The sequence below is a fragment of the Microcaecilia unicolor genome, unplaced genomic scaffold (genome assembly GCF_901765095.1).
Source record: "Microcaecilia unicolor unplaced genomic scaffold, aMicUni1.1, whole genome shotgun sequence".
NCBI classification, from domain to species: domain Eukaryota; kingdom Metazoa; phylum Chordata; class Amphibia; order Gymnophiona; family Siphonopidae; genus Microcaecilia; species Microcaecilia unicolor.
In genome coordinates, this window is record NW_021963431.1 from 49198 (window position 1) to 69948 (window position 20751).

Below are 20751 nucleotides of genomic sequence, written 5' to 3' on the forward strand. Positions count from 1 at the left end.
GCAGCATAAAATGTATTGTACTGTTTTGGGATTTTGCCAGGTATTTGTGACCTGGATTGGTCACTGTTGGAAACAGGATGCTGGGCTTGATGGACCTTCGGTCTGTCTCAGTATGGCAATACTTATGTACAGTTCACTGGTGGTGAAACTGTTTTGTAGGAAGGAACTGCCTTCCCTCATTGACTAGGTAACCTCAGCTCTTCATATTTCTATCACAGTGCAGTAGGGGCTGCAGGATGGGGTTGCAGATGGAGACCTATCTTGGAGGGCCTGAGAAGACCCTTGAAAGCTTTTCCATACAGCTGTCTCGCAGATGGTCTTGGCAGAGTAGGAGATTCCAAATGGTGTACCAAGCTCATGGGCAGACTTTGTCCTTGTTCTGTCTTTTGACAGCCTTGCCTAAGTTACAGTGGAACCCTGGAATGGTTTAATATTTGTTATTATTTCACTGCTAGGTCATATGAGCTAGGCATTGTGTGTAGTGTAGTTTACATTAATGCAACCTATCTTGCCACATCATTGACAGGCTCTGTTTCTATTGGTTTTTACCTTCTTCTTCGCCTCTGGGTTTGTGTGTGCCCTACTTTCTGGCCCTCTCTCTTTCCCTCTCTATGATTCTGGCTCCATTTTACTTCATCTCCTCTAATCTAGCGAACCTAGGATCAGTTATTTAATATATCTACAAACAGTACCTAGGTATTCATATATTATGTTCCTGTGTGTTCTTCTGCAGGAGGAAAAAGCCTCAACAGACTCCTGAAGCTTAGCTCTAAGGCTGTTTAATTCAAAGGAGTTCTATTTGTCATCACTGGCTTAAAAAACCTCCTTTCCTTTATTGTTTATATCAGTGTCAATCCGGAGTCACTTATATTTACTTACTCCTGGTTGCTCATTCTAACGCTCAGTCTTTTTTGCCACGGCCGACTCTGGTCCAGGTTTCGGAACTTTTCCACTTCCTGCTTCAGGGTCCGCGGTCCTGGCGTGCTGTAGCAACTATCTCATTCTCCGAGGACAAGCAGGCTGCTTGTTCTCACGACTGGGTTGACGTCCACGGCAGCCCCCACCAACCGGAACAAACTTTGCGGGCGGTCCCGCATGCAGGGCACGCCCACCGCGTATGCGTGGCCGTCTTCCCACCCGTGCGCGACCGTTCCCGCTCAGTCTTTTCTTTTCCGCGCTGGAGAGAGCCGCGTTCGTCTCTCTCTCTGTCAGCCCCGGAAACCGGATCGCGCTTTCGCCGCGAAGTTTTTTCTCTTTCATTGTTCTCCGTTTTCTATTTTATTTTGTCTGAAAAAAAACAAAACGCTGAAGTTTGTTTTTCCCTCGTCTTTTAGCGGGGGCGTCTCGTTGCGGCCTTGTGGCTGCGCGGTCGATTTATTTTTGAGGTGTGATTTTTTTACCGCCACCATCGACGACTTTGACTTTGCCAACGCGATTTTTCCGTCGATGTCCTCGAAGGTCCCGAGTGGATTTAAAAAGTGTGGTCGGTGCGGCCGGCATATCTCGCATACCGATACCCACGCTTGGTGCCTCCAGTGCCTCGGGCCGGAGCACGATACCAAGACGTGCACCTTGTGTCTCGGTCTCCGGAAACGGACACAGGTAGCGAGGCAAGTTCTTCGGGACCGTCTTTTTGGAACTTGAGCCGGCCCCTCGACTTCGACGGCATCGGTATCGACGGCCGGATCTTCGGTACCGGTATCGATGTCCACGAAATCGGCACCGACCCCAGGAGCACAGGTCCTGCCGGTCCTCCGGAGACGGCAGGGGTGAGAGGCCGCGTGGGCAATCGGCCCCGGTCACTCCCTCTACCCAGGCCCCTCGGGACCGAAACCTGTCGGATTCGAGGCCGAGGGGGATCTACTTCCTCCTCTTCTGTTCTACCGAGCGCCGATGACGGGCACCGTAAAAAGGCGAAGAAGCACCGTCATCGGTCGCCCACGGCGCATCCAGCTCCCGGCGCCAGGGATGAGTCGACGCTGAGGAAGCGGCAGCGCCGAGAAGAGAGGTCCCCCTCTGTAGTAGAGGTATCGTTACGTCAGGGTGCCAGCACTTCGGTGCAGTCTCCTGGACCCGAGCAGCTTCCGGCACCAACACCTCTACCGGCCCCCTCGCCTTTCCCGACAGCGGGCCTGGACGAGTGCCTCCGAGCCATCCTTCCGGGGATCTTGGAAGGGCTGATGCGCCAGACTGTGCCGGCGCAGGGGGTGCTTGCGCCCTCGGCGCCGTTGATGGAGGCGCCGCCGTGCTCTAGCCCGGTGCCGAGGCCTTCGACGCCGCTTGCGGCGCCGCTCTCGACCGCCACGCAGGTGGAGTCCCCGTCGACGTTGATGGAGGGAGCGTCATCCCCCCCGGCACGGGAGTCCACCGCTCGACGACGCCACCGAGGCCTCGGTGCCTCGACGTCGAGCCGGGCCCGGTTGAGGACTGAGTTGCAGGAGCTCATGTCTGACACCGAGGAAGAGGCCTCGTGGGGGGAGGAGGAGGACCCCAGATATTTCTCCTCAGAGGAGTCTGTGGGCCTTCCCTCCGACCCCACTCCTTCACCAGAGAGAAAGCTCTCACCACCTGAGAGCCTCTCCTTTGCCTCCTTCGTCAGGGATATGTCTATTTGCATTCCCTTTCCCGTGGTCTCTGTGGATGAGCCGAGGGCTAAGATGCTCGAGGTCCTCGACTATCCATCACCACCTAGAGAATCCTCCACGGTGCCGTTGCACAATGTCCTCAAAGAGACACTGCTTCGGAACTGGTTGAGACCATTATCTAATCCCACCATCCCCAAGAAAGCAGAGTCCCAATACAGGATCCACTCGGACCCAGAGTTAATGCGGCCCCAATTGCCTCATGACAAGCCGGTCGTGGACTCTGCTCTCAAGAGGGCACGGAGTTCGAGGGATACCGCTTCGGCGCCCCCGGGGCGGGAGTCTCGCACGCTGGACTCGTTTGGGAGGAAGGCCTACCAATCTTCCATGCTCGTGACCCGCATCCAGACTTACCAGCTCTACACGAGCATACACATGCGGAATAATGTGAAGCAACTGGCGGACCTGGTCGACAAGCTCCCGCTGGAGCAGTCCAGGCCTTTTCAGGAGGTGGTCAGGCAGCTGAAGGCGTGCAGAAAGTTCCTGTCCAGGGGTATATATGACACCTGTGACGTGGCATCTCGTGCTGCGGTCCAAGGTATAGTGATGCGCAGGCTCTCATGGCTGCGTGCCTCTGACCTGGACAACTGCACCCAGCAGAGACTGGCCGACGTCCCTTGCCGGGGGGATAATATTTTTGGTGAGAAGGTCGAGCAGTTGGTGGACCAACTGCATCAGCGGGAAACCGCTCTCGACAAACTCTCCCACCGGGCGCCTTCAGCATCCACCTCAGCAGGTGGACGTTTTTCCCGGGCCAGGCAGGCTGCGCCCTACGCCTATAACAAGCGTAGGTACACCCAGCCGGCCCGAAGGCCTCATCAGGCACAGGGACAGTCCCAGCGCGCTCATTCCCGTCAACAGCGTGCGCCTAAGCAGCCCCCTGCGCCTCCACAGCAAAAGCCGGGGACGGGCTTTTGACTGGATCCATGGGAACATAGCCGCCATCAAAGTGTCCGTACCAGACGATCTGCCAGTCGGGGGGAGGTTAAAATTTTTTCACCAAAGGTGGCCTCTTCTAATCTCCGACCAGTGGGTTCTCCAAATAGTGCGGTGCGGATACGCCCTGAATTTGGCCTCCCCTCCACCAAATTGTCCTCCGGGAGCTCAATCCTTCAGCTCCCATCACAAGCAGGTACTTGCAGAGGAACTCTCCGCCCTTCTCAGCGCCAATGCGGTCGAGCCCGTACCACCCGGGCAGGAAGGGCAGGGATTCTATTCCAGGTACTTCCTTGTGGAAAAGAAAACAGGGGGGATGCGCCCCATCCTAGACCTGAGGCCTGAACAAATACCTGGTCAAAGAGAAGTTCAGGATGCTTTCCTTGGGCACCCTTCTGCCAATGATTCAGAAAAACGATTGGCTATGTTCCCTGGATTTAAAGGACGCATACACTCACATCCCGATACTGCCAGCCCACAGACAGTATCTCAGATTCCGTCTGGGAACACGGCACTTTCAGTATTGTGTGCTGCCCTTTGGGCTCGCCTCTGCCCCACGGGTGTTCACGAAGTGCCTCGTGGTGGTCGCGGCGTATCTACGCAAGCTGGGAGTGCACGTGTTCCCATATCTCAACGATTGGCTGGTCAAGAACACCTCGGAGGCAGGAGCTCTCCGGTCCATGCAGTGCACTATTCACCTCCTGGAGCTGCTGGGGTTTGTGATAAATTACCCAAAGTCCCATCTCCAGCCAGCCAAGTCTCTGGAATTCATAGGAGCTCTGCTGAATACTCAGACGGCTCAGGCCTTCCTTCCCGAAGCAAGGGCCAACAACCTCCTGTTCCTGGCTTCCCAGACCAGAGCGTCTCAGCAGATCACAGCTCGGCAGATGTTGAGACTCCTAGGTCATATGGCCTCCAGAGTTCATGTGACTCCCATGGCTCGTCTTCACATGAGATCTGCTCAATGGACCCTAGCTTCCCAGTGGTGCCAAGCCACCGGGAATCTAGAAGATGTCATCCGCCTCTCCACCAGTTGCCGCACTTCACAGCACTGGTGGACCATTCGGACCAATTTGATCTTGGGACGCCCATTCCAAATTCCACAGCCCACGAAAGTGCTCACGACGGATGCGTCTCTCCTGGGGTGGGGAGCTCATGTCGATGGGCTTCACACCCAAGGACTGTGGTCCCTCCAGGAAAAGGATCTTCAGATCAACCTCCTGGAGCTCCGAGCGGTCTGGAACGCACTGAAGGCTTTCAGAGATTTGCTGTCCTGTCAAATTATCCAAATTCGGACAGACAAACAGGTTGCAATGTATTACATCAACAAGCAGGGGGGCACCGGATCTCGCCCCCTGTGTCAGGAAGCCGTTGGGATGTGGCGTTGGGCTTGCCAGTTCGGCATGCTTCTCCAAGCCACATACCTGGCAGGTGTAAACAACAGTCTGGCCGACAGACTGAGCAGAGTCATGCAACCGCACGAGTGGTCGCTCCATTCCAGAGTGGTACGCAAGATCTTCCGAGAGTGGGGCACCCCCTCGGTGGACCTTTTCGCCTCTCAGACCAACCACAAGCTGCCTCTGTTCTGTTCCAGACTACAGGCACACTAGCGTCGGATGCCTTTCTCCTCCATTGGGGGACCGTCTTCCTGTATGCTTATCCTCCCATACCTTTGGTGGGGAAGACCTTACTAAAGCTCAAGCAAGACCATGATTCTGATAGCGCCTTTTTGGCCCCGCCAGATCTGGTTCCCTCTTCTTCTGGAGTTGTCCTCCGAAGAACCGTGGAGATTGGACTGTTTTCCGACTCTCATTTCGCAGAACGACAGAGCGCTTCTGCACCCCAACCTTCACTCTCTGGCTCTCATGGCCTGGATGTTGAGGGCGTAGACTTCGCTTCGTTGGGTCTGTCTGAGGGTGTCTCCCGTGTCTTGCTTGCCTCTAGGAAGGATTCCACTAAAAAGAGTTACTTTTTCAAGTGGAGGAGATTTGTCGTTTGGTGTGAGAGCAAGGCCCTAGAACCTCGTTCTTGTCCTGCACAGAACCTGCTTGAATACCTTCTGCACTTATCAGAGTCTGGCCTCAAGACCAACTCAGTAAGGAATCACCTTAGTGCGATTAGTGCTTACCATCTTCGTGTAGAGGGTAAAGCCATCTCTGGAGAGCCTTTAGTCGTTCGATTCATGAGAGGCTTGCTTTGTCAAAGCCCCCTGTCAAGCCTCCTGCAGTGTCATGGGATCTCAACGTCGTCCTCACCCAGCTGATGAAGCCTCCTTTTGAGCCACTGAATTCATGCCATCTGAAGTACTTGACCTGGAAGGTCATTTTCTTGGTGGCAGTTACTTCAGCTCGTAGGGTCAGTGAGCTTCAAGCCCTGGTAGCTCATGCTCCATATACTAAATTTCATCATAACAGAGTAGTGCTCCGTACTCACCCTAAGTTCCTGCCAAAGGTGGTGTCGGAGTTCCATCTTAACCAGTCAATTGTCTTGCCAACATTCTTTCCCAGACCGCATACCCGCCCTGCTGAACGTCAGTTGCACACATTGGACTGCAGGCGAGCGTTGGCCTTCTATTTGGAGCGGACACAGCCCCACAGACAGTTCGCCCAATTGTTTGTTTCTTTCGACCCCAATAGGAAAGGGGTCGCTGTCGGGAAACGCACCATCTCCAATTGGCTAGCAGATTGCATTTCCTTCACTTACGCCCAGGCTGGGCTGACTCTTGAGGGTCATGTCACGGCTCATAGTGTCAGAGCCATGGCAGCGTCGGTGGCTCACTTGAAGTCAGCCACTATTGAAGAGATTTGCAAGGCTGCGACGTGGTCATCTGTCCACACATTCACATCACATTACTGCCTCCAGCAGGATACCCGACGTGACAGTCGGTTCGGGCAGTCGGTGCTGCAGAATCTGTTTGGGGTTTAAATCCAACTCCACCCTCCAGGACCCGAATTTATTCTGGTCAGGCTGCACTCTCAGTTAGTAGTTCTTCGTAGGTCAATTTCTGTTATACCCTCGCCGTTGCGAGGTTCCATTGACCTGAGTTCTTGTTTTGAGTGAGCCTGAGAGCTAGGGATACCCCAGTCGTGAGAACAAGCAGGCTGCTTGTCCTCGGAGAAAGCGAATGATACATACCTGTAGCAGGTGTTCTCCGAGGACAGCAGGCTGATTGTTCTCACCTACCCTCCCTCCTCCCCTTTGGAGTTGCGTTTGATCTTTTTTTGCTTGTCATTCAACTGAGCGGGAACGGTCGCGCACGGGCGGGAAGATGGCCGCGCATGCGCGGTGGTCGTGCCCTGTGTGCGGGACCACCCGCAAAGTTTGTTCCGGTTGGTGGGGGCTGCCGTGGACGTCAACCCAGTCGTGAGAACAATCAGCCTGCTGTCCTCGGAGAACACCTGCTACAGGTATGTATCATTTGCTTACTCTGTCCATTCTATCGGATAGAACGGACAGAGTATGAGATAGTTGCTACAGCACACCAGGACCGCGGACCCTGAAGCAGGAAGTGAAAAGTTCCGAAACCTGGACCAGAGTCGGCCGTGGCAAAAAAGACTGAGCGTTAGAATGAGCAACCAGGAGTCTAAGTAAAGATAAGTGACTCCGGATTGACATTGATATCTACTATAATAAAACTCACCCTCAACGTTCTGAAGACAACGTTCTGAAGTCACTCAGTCACTCACTGAAGGGTTCATGGATTCATGGTGGTGAAGCCAGAACACTGACCATGTCTCTCTGCCCCGCCCTCGCATGACGTACCAATCAGAAAAAACACCCTCAACATTCTGAAACACAAAGGACCATCACAACACCGTTCCCAGGCAACACTAGGCAACGTAAGACGGACCAATCAGAGGAAACTACGTGACAATAAGGGAGGAGCATTCCCCAGCAGAATGGCTCATTATCTGTGCAGCACGGAGAGCACAGAACCACCGCTGGAACAAGAGAAGAATATTCCTGCTGTGGGTATGTGCAAAAATAGACCAGGGGAGAGGGAAATTTTTAAATGCCTAATGCCAGTACTGAAGAGTGCCAGAGGGCCTATAGCACAGACTGTATTTGGGATCGCTTGACATGGAGTCAGAGGAGCCGGAAAACAACGTGCCCATCACCATCTGGGACGTGGGCGAACAGGACAAGCTGCGGCCCAGCTGGAAGGATTACCCGCGACCCAGCCAGCAGCAAACAGCGACCAAGGAAGGGGGAGGAGTACCGCGTGTTTCCCTACTCCTTCCCTGCCTAGGAATCGCTGGAGACTGGCTGCCAAACTAACGAAACAACCGCACACCGACGCACCACCTCCATCATTCGAAAGGCATCCACTCTTTCTTCAACAGAAATGCAAACTAATAATACAAAACAAACAAAGAATACATGGTTTCTCAGGCGGCTGCAGGTAACTCCCCACCCCCTTCCTCTTCCCCTTTTGCCGAAGCGGCCAAGGACGTGCCCAACCATCCCCTGCCTCAGGCAAGCTGTCTCCCACCTCGGGGATTCCCCGTGCACCCGGAAAAAGACGGCGCTGATTCCTGCAGCGCATAAATGTTCTAGCATTCCCCTGCAGCCGGCCTAAAATGGACCAAACATACCGGATCACCCCCCGACGGCCCGAGACCGTGCTCTTCTCCCTTCCGCCAACTTAAAACAACCATCCCTGTCCTCAAGCAAGCCGTCACCCACCTCCAGGATGGCCAGAACCCCAGCCCAATGGAAAAAGATGGCGCTGCTTCCAACAGCACATTTCTCTTCCAGCATTCCCCTTCAGCAGCCCTGAAACGGCCAAACAATACCGACAGACAAAGAACGTGCTCCTCAACCTTCCGCCCATCTAAAACAACACTGCTGCCTCAGCACAACACAAAAAAAAAACATGGAAAAAAAAACAACATTCAACAAAGGCTGACCCCCCCTACAACCACATTTACATTTCACCAACAGAAAGACCCCCCTCCACAAACCTCCTTGACAGACAAAACCACACACACACAATACAACAGAAACACACCCTCAAAGCCACACACCAATCCAACCCACTTTGCCAGCACAGCACAGCACATCCCCAACCCCCAAGCAAAAAACAAAACAAAAAAAAGACACACATCAACAACCTGCACACACACCACACACTCACACACACACAAAATAACTCTGTGACACATACACACACACACAAAAAAAACCACATGCTAGTGCCCGTTTCATTGGTTTCGGAAACGGGCCTTTTTTACTAGTAAACAATAAAGGAAAGGAGGTATTTTAAGCCAGTGATGACAAATAGAACTCCATTTTACTTCAGTCAGCTCATGTCCTGTTAAACGCTCTGAAGAGAACTTGGTTTTTTACCTTGGACATATCTTTATGTTAAGATATAACATTTCCAGCGGACCAGCTCAGAACCTCTCCTGTAAACCCAGCTGTGTTTTTTTCACCTGTTCAGCAAAGCTGGGTTTCTCAGATTTCTGTCTCCATCCACTGAAGCAGCTGTCAGAATCACGAAGTCTCTGTGCCCTGGGGCAGCACTTTTGAACTACCGACTGTGAGTACTTTGTTGTGTTATTCAATAAAGAAAATATCAGAAAAGAAAGAGATTTCAGGTGTGCTGGTATGTCAAGGTTAACTGCAAGATACGGAGACTTTCAGGTAACAGGTATTAGGAGACTTGTACAGTCCTGTTTGTGGAGATTTGGACGTTACTTCAGCTACCTTTCTCGTTGATTTTCTGTGACAAAGAGGGTTATAATCCCAATAAGGGGGTTCGGCCTGGAAGGATGCATATAGTAGGAAAGTGGAATTGCTCTTCAAGCAAGTGTTCATTTTGTCAATGCTTGGGAGGAAGCTACAGTCTGTGGTGGGATACATAGGGAGAGCCATTTTGCACTGGGCACAGTAATTGCCTGCTTTGCTGGAAGTAGCTCACTTGGAGTTGGGGGCAGCCTTCCTGGCTGATATACTCTGTGATCCTGTACACATCTGTTCAGTCAGTGGCCTACATGTGACTAGCTTCAGCAATGGTTTGAAACGTGGCCTTCAAGTCTCATTTGATCAAGTACTCTTCTATGGCTGGCTGTTATTTGGGAACAGTCTGGAAAAGCTGGCAAAGATTCTTGGGACGACAAGGCCATAGTGGGTCCTGGAAGATAATGTGAGGACAGCCAGACAAAGCTCAGGTTTCACATCTCAGTCCAAGGATTGGAGCCATGCAGCTAAGGGGTCCCAGGTAATGGGCCCTCATTACCACCAGTTGGTGGGCCTTCAAGGTAGTTCAGCAGGGTTATGCCCAGGAATTTGCACAACCCATTTCAGAATCGTTTATGGTATCCCCCTGCAGCTCCTCACTCAGGCTGTAGAGACCACATTACAGTTTTTGCTCCAGCTAGGAGCAGTGGAATCCACACCTATGTGGGAGCAAGGAAATAGCTGCTATTCCATACATTTTGTGGTTTCCAAGAAAGGGGACATGAAGTAAAGTAGGGACCTTAGTACTACTGCTACTACTACTACTAATTTCTGTAATGCTATTAGACGTTTGCAGTGCTGTACACGTTATATGCAGTCACTTTCTCTGTTCCTAGTGGGCTCACAGTTTCGACGTGGTGCCACTGGATGATATCACCCACTTGTGTGCCTGATCAGTCCTGCTAGCTAAGGAGGAGCAGAGGAGTGGCCTAGTGGTTAGGGTGGTGGACTTTGGTCCTGGGGAACTGAGGAACTGAGTTCGATTCCCGGCACAGGCAGCTCCTTGTGACTCTGGTCTAGTCACTTAACCCTCCATTGCCCACCGCATAGAGCCTGCCATGAGTGGGAAAGCGCGGGGTACAAATGTAAAAAAAAAAAATCATATGTTACAGGTAGGTAAATGCTTTTTCTACAAGGGTGTATATGCACTCTTAACTGGGAGGAACCCACTTGTGTTGCTTATTCATTCTGCTTGTCAACAGAGAAAGCAAAGTAACTTATCTGTAACAGGAGTTCTCTGTAAACAGAAAAATAAATCAGCTCCACATCCCTTACAGAAAGTTGGGGCATGCTGCGTGAGAAGGTGTGCAAGCGCTCAAAGTTTTTCTAATCTGTTCTTTCTCAGCATCATGAGGTATCACCTATGTGTGTTTCTGATTTTATCCTGCTGTCTATGGAGAACACCTACTAGAAATAAGCAACTTTGCATTTTTACACAAAGCCCAGACGTGTATTTAAAGTCTGAACTGTTAATGACCAGGTATGGGTCCCTGGGGTCTATTGAGACATGATGGAAGTGGCTAACTTTTAAAGAGCTTTCAATTTTTATTTCTCTTCAGAAATGAAATATAAATTTTAAAACTGCAGATGAAGTGTATGAAATACTTTATTTGACATTGTTGCAATAGAAATAATATAAAAATTCTGATCTCACTATTTCAGCTAGCCTATTGTGTTGTACAGTTTTTGGAGAAAGATACAACATTAACAGAACCAGTAAGTAAATTTATTTTGCAGATTTTCTGAGCATGAAATCAATTAAGCTGAACTCTCAATAATAATTTTGTATAGAAGCTACATGAAAAATATATAGATAGTGTTCTTTTCCTTCTTGTCAAACATTTGCCTGTTTTCAGCAAAAGGCTTGAGAGTTTAGTCATGTTGACTGACATTAGTGTTGAGTTAAAGCTGCTGAGACTAATGAAATTTGGACTGTTTCCCCATCACTTCACAATATATTATAAAAGCTATTGAATCCTTGAACAATTCCAGTAGTCCTCTCAATTCTTCATCTACTTCAGTTTTGCCTTCAATTGTGATGATTATTAATAGATCTTTTGAGGAAGCCTATTTACCAGCCTTATTAAAGAGAGCAGCTGTTAGGACATTATTAAAAAAAAAATTCTAGTAAAGTGGAAAGCTTTCATCCTATTTCAAATTTAATGTTTTTTACGAAAGTGATGACGAAAATTGCCCTCTCCCAATTGTCAGATTTTGTGGAGCCGAGCAATCTATTTGATAATGATCCAGTTGGTCTTTATATCCAAACATTACACTGAAACATTGTATCTATGCTTAATGAGATCTGTTTAGGGCGGTTTTATTTTTGTTTTTTTTTAAGTTTCATTAGATATAGCTGCTGCTTTTGATACTGTGAATCATGCTATATTAATCTCTTAAATTTGTTTGGTATTTCTGACAAGGTGTTATCTTGGTTTAAATCTTTTCTAGATGAGTGTCAATTTCAAATTGTTTTAGAAAAAATTCTAAATCAGATTGGATGGCTTTGGGATCAGGGGTGACACAAGGGTCATCCCTATCTGCTTCTTTGTTCAACTTTTTGTTTCCAGTATGCATACTTTTATCGTACCTTGGTATTAACTACCGCATCTATGCAGATGACTTGCAATTTTTTTTCAGTATTTGATGGGATTGAGGAAAGTTTCATTTGATGAAACTTTATATAACATACAGTTCAAGCCTTAGATGACTGCTAATAATAGTTTATCCCTGAATGTGGCAAAAACTCAAATTCTCTGGCTGTCTTGCTTTGATTAGACAAACCCACCTTCCAGTTTTTGTTTGAAGATACCCTTCTTACTTTAAACTCAGTTAAGAATTTAGATTCGTCTTTGTCATTTAAGCCACAAATCTCTGCTGTCATTAAAACTGTTTTTTTTTTTTTGCAATATATTTTATTGAGTTTTTGGAAAAACACAACAGAATAATAACACAAATATGCAATACAAAAGGAGAAAAAATGAAAAAGAATATTGTTAGTATGCAATATAATGTCATTCAATCATTCAATGGGAATAGAGTATTTTCCCAATATTTGGTGGACTACAACATGGCTTAGAGAGATTGTAAATACTAATGTTCCAGGGCCCCCAAATTTTCTTTTTGGAGAGTATTGTATGCTGCTTCTCTACTATAGAAAATTCCAACTTTTGATACTACAAAACTGAGTTCCACCAGAAGTGAAGATTAAGCAGATGAGCAGATTTCCAATTGAGTAAAATGTGCTTTTGAGCTACAGTAAGTAAAATATCCGATAACTTTGCTTGCGAAGTTGAGAGGTTTAGTTGCTGTGAGCATGATTTGAAAATTACTATTGAAGATGATAAAGCACAATCCAATGACAAGATCTTTTGTATAATAGACCATATTGTTTGCCAGAGCTTGAACACGTGTTCACATTCATATAGCATGTGAAGTAGAGTGCCTGTTTTTTGAGACCAATGCCAACATTTGTCTGAAGGGCGAAGACTAGCTCTTGCTAATTTACGAGGTGTCCAATTGACTCTGTGGTACAAAAAGTACATAGATTGAAGAATTGATGCAGAGGACAATGGTTTCAACATCTTCGACCAAAAATAAAACCACTGCTCTTCAACGAGAACTTGTCCTGTATCTGTTTGCCAATTATTTTGAAGCCCCACATTAAAATTATATGTTGATTTCGTTAACATTTTATATATCTTTGATGCAGTGTGGCCTTCTATAAGTAAAGATTGTGCAGTACTATAGAGAGAAGGCTGCTGAGATGACAATTGGGAAAAAACAGGAGAGGCAGCTATACAATGAGTTAACTGTAGGCATTTGAAATAAGCAGAAGATGGTAAGGAGAATTTTTCTGCTAATTCTGAGAAATTCTGTTTTAAGATCAGATTGGTGTTTGAGGCTCAAAAATTGCTATCAGACAATATTCATAAGTTATGCAGAGAATTGTTCTGCCACATTTGGATTACAGCTTGGAGAAGAGACGGCTGAGGGGAGATATGATAGAGGTCTGTAAAATAATGAGTGGAGTAGAATGGGTAGACATGGGTAGACAAAACTCAAGAAAAGGAACACGAGGAGGAATACTGGATGAAACTGAAAGAAGCCAAGAGAGAGATACGTCTGGCGAAAGCGCAAGTGGAAGAACAAATGGCTAGAAATGTAAGAAGGGGTGGCAAAAATTTCTTCAGGTATAATAATGAAAGGAGAATGACTAAAAAGGGAATTGTGAGACTAAAAGATACTGCGAACCGCTATGTGGATAATGATGAAGAAAAAGCAAATTTGCTAAATAGATAACTTCTGTTTTCACAGAAGAAAATCCTGGAGAAGGACCGCAATGGACTGGAAAAAGTACAAATGAGATTGAAGTGGATAGAGCACTGTTCACAGAAGAGAGTGTGTATGAACAACTTGAAAAGCTAAAGGTGGACAAAGGCGTGGGACCAGATGGGATCCACTCCAGGATATTGAGGGAGCTCAGAGAGGTTCTGGCGGGTCCTCTTAAAGATTTGTTTAATATATCCTTGCAGACAGGAGAGGTTCCAAGGGATTGGAGAACGGCGGATGTGGTCCCTCTTCACAAAAGTGGTGATAGGGAAGAAGCTGGAAACTTCAGGCCGGTAAGCAAAGAAAAGCTACGAGGATGGTATGGGATTTGCGTTCCAAGACGTATGAAGAGAGGCTTGCTGACCTGAACATGTACACCCTGGAGGAAAGGAGGAACAGGGGTGATATGATACAGACGTTCAAATATTTGAAAGGTATTAATCCGCAAACGAATCTTTTCCGGAGATGGGAAGGCGGTAGAACGAGAGGACATAAAATGAGATTGAAGGGGGGCAGACTCAGGAAAGATGTCGGGAAGTATTTTTTCACAGAGAGGGTGGTGGACGCTTGGAATGCCCTCCCGCGGGAGGTGGTGGAGATGAAAACGGTAACAGAGTTCAAACATGCGTGGGATATGCATAAAGGAATCCTGTGCAGACAGAATGGATCCTCAGAAGCTTAGCTGAAATTGGGTGGCGGAGCAGGTGGGGGGAAGAGGGGTTGGTGGTTGGGAGGCTAGGATAGGGGAGGGCAGACTTATACGGTCTGTACCAGAGCCGGTGATGGGAGGTGGGACTGGTGGTTGGGAGGCGGGAAATACTGCTGGGCCGACTTATATGGTCTGTGCCCTGAAAAGGACAGGTACAAATTCAAGGTAAGGTATACACATATGTTTGTCTTGGGCAGACTAGATGGACCGTGCAGGTCTTCTTCTGCCGTCATCTACTATGTTACTATGTTACTTCGGTTGTTGGAAAAGTAATGGAAGCGATGCTGAAGGAAAGGATAGTGAATTTCCTGGAAGCCAATAAGTTGCAAGATCCGAGACAACATGGTTTTACCAAAGGGAAATCGTGCCAAACGAATCTCATTGAATTCTTTGGGTGACAGGAGAATTGAATCAGGGACGAGCTATGGACGTAGTCTACTTAGATTTCAGCAAAGCTTTTGACACGGTTCCCCACAGGAGGCTCTTAAATAAACTGGATGAGCTGAAGATAGGACCCGAAGTGGTGAACTGGATTAGGAACTGGTTGACGGACAGATGCCAGAGGGTGGTGGTGAATGGAATTCACTCGGAGGAGGGAAAGGTGAGTAGTGGAGTGCCTCAAGGATCGGTGCTGGGGCCGATTCTGTTCAATATATTCGTGAGTGACATTGCCGAAGAGTTAGAAGGTAAAGTTTACCTGTTTGCAGATGATACTAAGATCTGTAATAGAGTGGACACCCTGGAGGGAGTGGAAAACATGAAAAAGGACCTACGGAAGCTAGAAGAATGGTCTAAGGTTTGGCAATTAAAATTCAATGCGAAGAAATGCAAAATGATGCACTTAGGGAATAGAAATCCATGGGAGACATATGTGTTAGCGGGGAGAGTCTGATAAGTACGGACGGGGAGAGGGATCTTGGGGTGATAGTATCTGAGGATTTGAAGGCGACGAAACAGTGTGACAAGGCGGTGGCCGTAGCTAGAAGGTTGTTAGGCTGTATAGAGAGAGGTGTGACCAGCAGAAGAAAGGGGGTGTTGATGCCCCTCTATAAATTGGTGATGAGGCCCCACCTAGAGTATTGTGTTCAGTTTTGGAGGCCGCATCTTGCTAAGAATGTAAAAAGAATTGAAGCGGTGCAAAGAAAAGCTACGAGAATGGTATGGGATTTGCATTACAAGACGTATGAGGAGAGCCTTGCTGACCTGAACATGTATACTGTGGAGGAAAGGAGAAACAGGGGTGATATGATACAGACGTTCATATATTTGAAAGGTATTAATATGCAAACAAACCTTTTCTGGAGATGCGAAGGCGGTAGAACGAGAGGACATAAAATGAGATTGAAGGGGGGCAGACTCAAGAAAAATGTCAGGAAGTATTTTTTCACATAGAGAGTAGTGGATGCTTGGAATGCCCTCCCGCGGGAGATGGTGGAAATGAAAACGAATTCAAACATGCGTGGGATAAACATAAAGGAATCCTGTTCAGAAGGAATGGATCCTAACGAGCTTAGCTGAGATTGGGTGGCAGAGCCGGTGGTGGGAGGCGGGACTGGTGGTTGGGAGGTGGGGATGGTGGTGGGCAGACTTATACGGTCTGTGCCAGAGCTGGTGGTGAGAAGTGGGACTGGTGGTTGGGAGGCGGGGATAGTGCTGGGCAGACCTATACGGTCTGTGCCAGAACCGGTGGTGGGAGGCGGGGCTTGTGGTTGGGAGGCAGGGATAGTGCTGGGCAGACTTATACGGTCTGTGCCCTGAAAAGGACATAGTAACATAGTAGATGACAGCAGAAAAAGACCTGCACGGTCCATCCAGTCTGCCCAAAAAGATAACTCATATGCTTTTTGTGTATACCCTATTTTGATTTGTACCTGTGCTTTTCAGGGCACATGTACATATCAAGGTAAGGTATACACAAAAAGTAGCACATATGAGTTTATCTTGTTGGGCAGACTGGATGGACCGTACAGGTCTTTTTCTGCCGTCATCTACTATGTTACTATGTTTGTTTACTCTTTCCAAAAATACTAGGACTAGGAGCATGCGATAAAGCTACAAAGTAGTAAATTTTAATACGAATCGGAGAAAATGTTTCTTCACTCAACTTGTAATTAAACTCTGGAATTCGTTGCCAGTGAATGTGGTAAAGGCAGTTAGCTTAGCGGGATTTAAAAAGGGTCTTAATGGCTTTCTAAAGGAAAAGTCCATAGACCATTATTAATTGACTTGGGGAAAATCCACTGCTTATTTCTGGGATAAGCATCATATGTATTGAGCTTTTCTGGGATCTTGCCAGGTATTTGTGACATGGATTGGCCACTGTTGGAAACAGGATACTGGGTTTAATGGACCTTCGGTTTGTCCCAGTGTTGCAGTACTTATGTACTTATTCTACTTATGTAGAAATTTTATAAAGGTAATAGTCTAAAAGAAATAAATAAATAAAACCTCCAAAACTAAGCGACAACCAATTATAAAATTACGATGTATTTTTGTTTGTATGTGTGTGTGTGTGTGTGTGTGTGTGTGGGTATATATATATATATAACAACCAATTATAAAATTACAATGTATTTTGTATGTGTGTGTATGTATACATATATATCATATAGGGAGAGAGAGACACCTATATCTTTATGTATGTATATATATCTAGGCACACACAAAGTATAAACAGTATAGTTAGAAGGAAGTACTAACTTATGTATTTGATCTTCCTGAAAATAAATTTGATTTGTGAAAATACTTTACTATTTTGCATTGTTTTTTTATGATCTAGGTTATGAGAGGATTGCTTAAATTTTGGCCTAAAACATGCAGTCAGAAAGAGGTAAGTCTTTTAATAATTTATAATAATTTTAATAATTTATAGCCCACAACATTAGACATGTCTAAAGATTTAATAAATCCTCTAACAGTCAAGAGTCTCTTATCATATTTGTATGTATTACTCTTGCGTGTCTTATTGTTACCAAATTTATGAGGAGAATTAGTCATGTAGATGGTAAGTATGCTAAAATAAGCACTAAGACTAACAGGTAAAGCCAAATAATTCTTGGAGACCAGAAAGTCACCAAAATAAGCAAATGTTTTATTATGATCAGGGGCGTAGCTACAGGTGGGCCTGGGTGGGTCCAGGCCCACCCAATGTCAGCTCAGGCCCGCCCAGGCAGCCAGCAGCTGTCCGGTCCTCCTCCTTCCTGCTTACTTTTTTTTTTAAGTGTGGGCTGGGTCCTGAAGCTGAAGTTGGTAGGCTATTGCAGCGCTGCACGCCAGCGCTGCTACTCCATCACTCATTCCCCATTCAGATTTGCTCTGCTGCTGTGCCTTGCTTGCTCCCCTACCCCACCCAGTGTGCACAACGGTGCTGCAATGCCGCATGGGAAAATCTGCCATGCTGGCTGCCGTTAATGTTGTGAACTCGCAGTTCACTCTGTGCCCTGCTGAATCAAAATTAGCCCCCCCCCCCACCCCCCCAGGCCTCAGAACTCCTCTGCGGGCCCACAACAGCTGAGCACACATGGGAGCACAGTGAGTGCTCTGAGTCTGCACAACCTGCCACCACCGAAGCCCAGGTAAAATAAATATATTTTTTATTTTTACGTGTAAAGTGACTAATTAGTGTAATGCTTGGCTGGTGGTGGGCTGTTCACTGCCTAGGACCAAAAGAGGTATATTTATTCATTAAATATACTTTGTTTCCCCTAGGCAGTGAAGAGCCCACCCAGACCCACCATCAGTAAATTTTAATAGTACCCAGGTTAAAACTTTAAAAAGGTTGTATATTATTTGTCATTGTGCCTTCGTAGGTTTTTGAGTGGGGATGGTGTCTGCAGTGCCTGGGTTAAAAATTAAAAAAAAAAAGTTTTAAATCTAATGTAGTCAGGTTTCTGGGTGGAGGCGGGCTCTGCCAAGTGCTCAGTACATTAAAAAAAAAAAACCTTATATATAATGCTGGTGCCCTTCAGGGTGGGGGGAAGAAGATGCCAGAACATGTGGGATGGGTAGGGGGGGAAGGGAGAGCCTATTTCTATCTGATGGGCTTCACCTTAACCAGGGTGGGACCAGGCTGCTGGCGTCAACTTTTAAAAAGGAAATAGAGCAGCTTTTAAACTAGAAACGGGGGGAAAGCCGACAGTCGCTCAAAAGTGCATGCTTCAGGATAAGGTATCTTTTGAGGATATCACCCGCATTTTTTGCGTTGGACTTTAGTGTACCTCCACCCTTTTGGTGGTTTTTTCCTCTCGAGGATATCACCCAGACAGGGAAGAAAGGTTACTTGTAAGTAAGGATGTCAAAGAAATCGTAGTAGATCAGATGGCCTTAAATAAAATTAATAATTACCAGACAGAAGATAACATATTAATAATGCCATGTATTAAACAAGCATGCATTGAAATGTCTATACGCAAATGCCAGGAGCCTGAGACATAAGATGGGAGAGCTGGAGTGCATTGCACACAATGAAAAATTGGATATTATTGGCCTCTGAGACCTGGTGGAAGGAAGATAACCAATGGGACACAGTCATACCGGGCTACAAATTATATCGTAGCGATAGGGTGGCTAGGATAGGAGGAGGAGTAGCACTGTATGTAAATGAGAACCTTGACTCAGGCTGCAAATATTGCAGGAGACAAAACCCCTATTGGAATCTTTGTGGATTGAAATTCCACGTGAAAATGGGAAAAGGAGTGTACTACCGTCCGCCTGGCCAGGACGAGCGGACGGACGCATTAATGTCAAAGGATATTAGGGAAGCAAATAAATTGGGCATTGTAATATTAATGGGTGATTTCAGTTATCCACATATAGACTGGGTTAATGTAACATCGGTACACGCTAGGGAGGTGAAATTTTTTGATAAAATCAAGGACAGCTTCATGGAACAGCTGGTTCAGGAGCCCACAAGAGAAGGAAAAATACTAGACTTAGTCATTACTGGAGCTCATGATCTGATGCAGGGGTAATGGTGCGAGGGCCGCTTGATAACAGTGATCATAATATGATCAGTTTTGATATTGGCATTGAAGTAAGTGAACTTAGGAAATCAAGTACAGTAGCGTTTAACTTTAGAAAAGGTGATTATGACAAAATGAGAAAAACGGTGAAAAAAAGACTGAAAGGTGCAGCTCGCAGGGTAAAAATTTGCATCAGGCGTGGATGCTGTTTAAAAACACCATCCTGGAGGTATAGGACAAATATATTCCGCGTATTAGAAAAAGGGGAATAAAGACCAAACATCAGCCGGCATCGCTAAACAGTAAGGTAAAGGAAGTCATTAGAACTAAAAAAACAATCATTCAGAAAGTGGAGAAGAGAGAACCGACTGAAAGTAACAAGATAAAACATAAGGAATGCCAAGCCAAATGCAAAGCGGAGATAAGGAGGGCAAAAAAGGACTTTGAAAAAAAGTTAGCGTTAGAAGCGAAAATACGTAGTAAAAAATTTTTTTAGATACATTAAAAGCAGGAAGCCGGCTAAGGGTAGTAAATCACCAGGACCTGATGGTATTCATCCCAGAGTATTAATAGAACTGAAAAATGAACTTGTAGAGTTACTGTTAGTAATATGCAATATATCCCTAAAATCAAGTGTGGTACCGGAAGACTGGAGGGTAGCCAGTGTTACGCCGATTTTTAAAAAGGTTCCAGAGGAGATCCAGGAAATTACAGACCGGTGAGTCTGACGTCTGGTACCGGGCAAAATGGTAGAGGCTATCAAACATATAAATGACAAGTGACGTGATGACATCAGAGGGCGGAACAGAGAGGGAAACGGACGCTGCCGCTGGAGCCTGGAGACGAAGCAACATCGCCGGCGCAACAGCCTTCATCCCCCCCCATCCCCTACGTCGCCGCCGCCACTCACGCCCCCCTCCATATCGGGCCCACTGCACTGACATGACAGCGCCTCTCACCTTTGTGTGGAAGCGCTGCAGGCAGCAGCAGAGCGATCTGCTGCTGCCTGCAGCGCTTTCACACAGAGGTGAGAGGCGCTCTCATGTCAGTGCAGGGGGCCTGGCACAGAGGGGGGAGGAGCGGCGAGGAGGGTAGCTGGACATGGGGGGAGGGCAGGGGGGGAGAGAGGAGGGTTGCTGGACATGGGGAGAGAGCAGGGCAGAGAGGAGGGTTGCTGGATATGGGGGGAGGGCAGAGCGATTTACTGCTGCCTGCAGCGTTTTCACACAGAGGTGAGAGGCGCTCTCATGTCAGTGCAGAGGGCCTGGCACAGAGGGGGGAGGGAGCGGCGGCGAGGAGGGTAGCTGGACATGGGGGGAGGGCAGGGGGGAGAGAGGAGGGTTGCTGGACATGGGGAGAGAGCAGGGCAGAGAGGAGGGTTGCTGGATATGGGGGGAGGGCAGGGGAGAGAGGAGGGTCGGTGGACGGG

The 20751-nt window shown here is 47.3% G+C and overlaps 1 long non-coding RNA gene across 1 annotated transcript; it reads right to left on the reverse strand.

Moving 5' to 3' along the window:
* Positions 1–539: 539 nt before the first annotated feature.
* Positions 540–8975, reverse strand: LOC115459319. The gene is made up of 3 exons (XR_003940250.1): positions 8866–8975; positions 5635–5637; positions 540–617 (listed from the first exon to the last, which is right to left on the reverse strand). It is a non-coding gene; the product is annotated as an uncharacterized LOC115459319 (long non-coding RNA).
* Positions 8976–20751: the final 11776 nt, after the last annotated feature.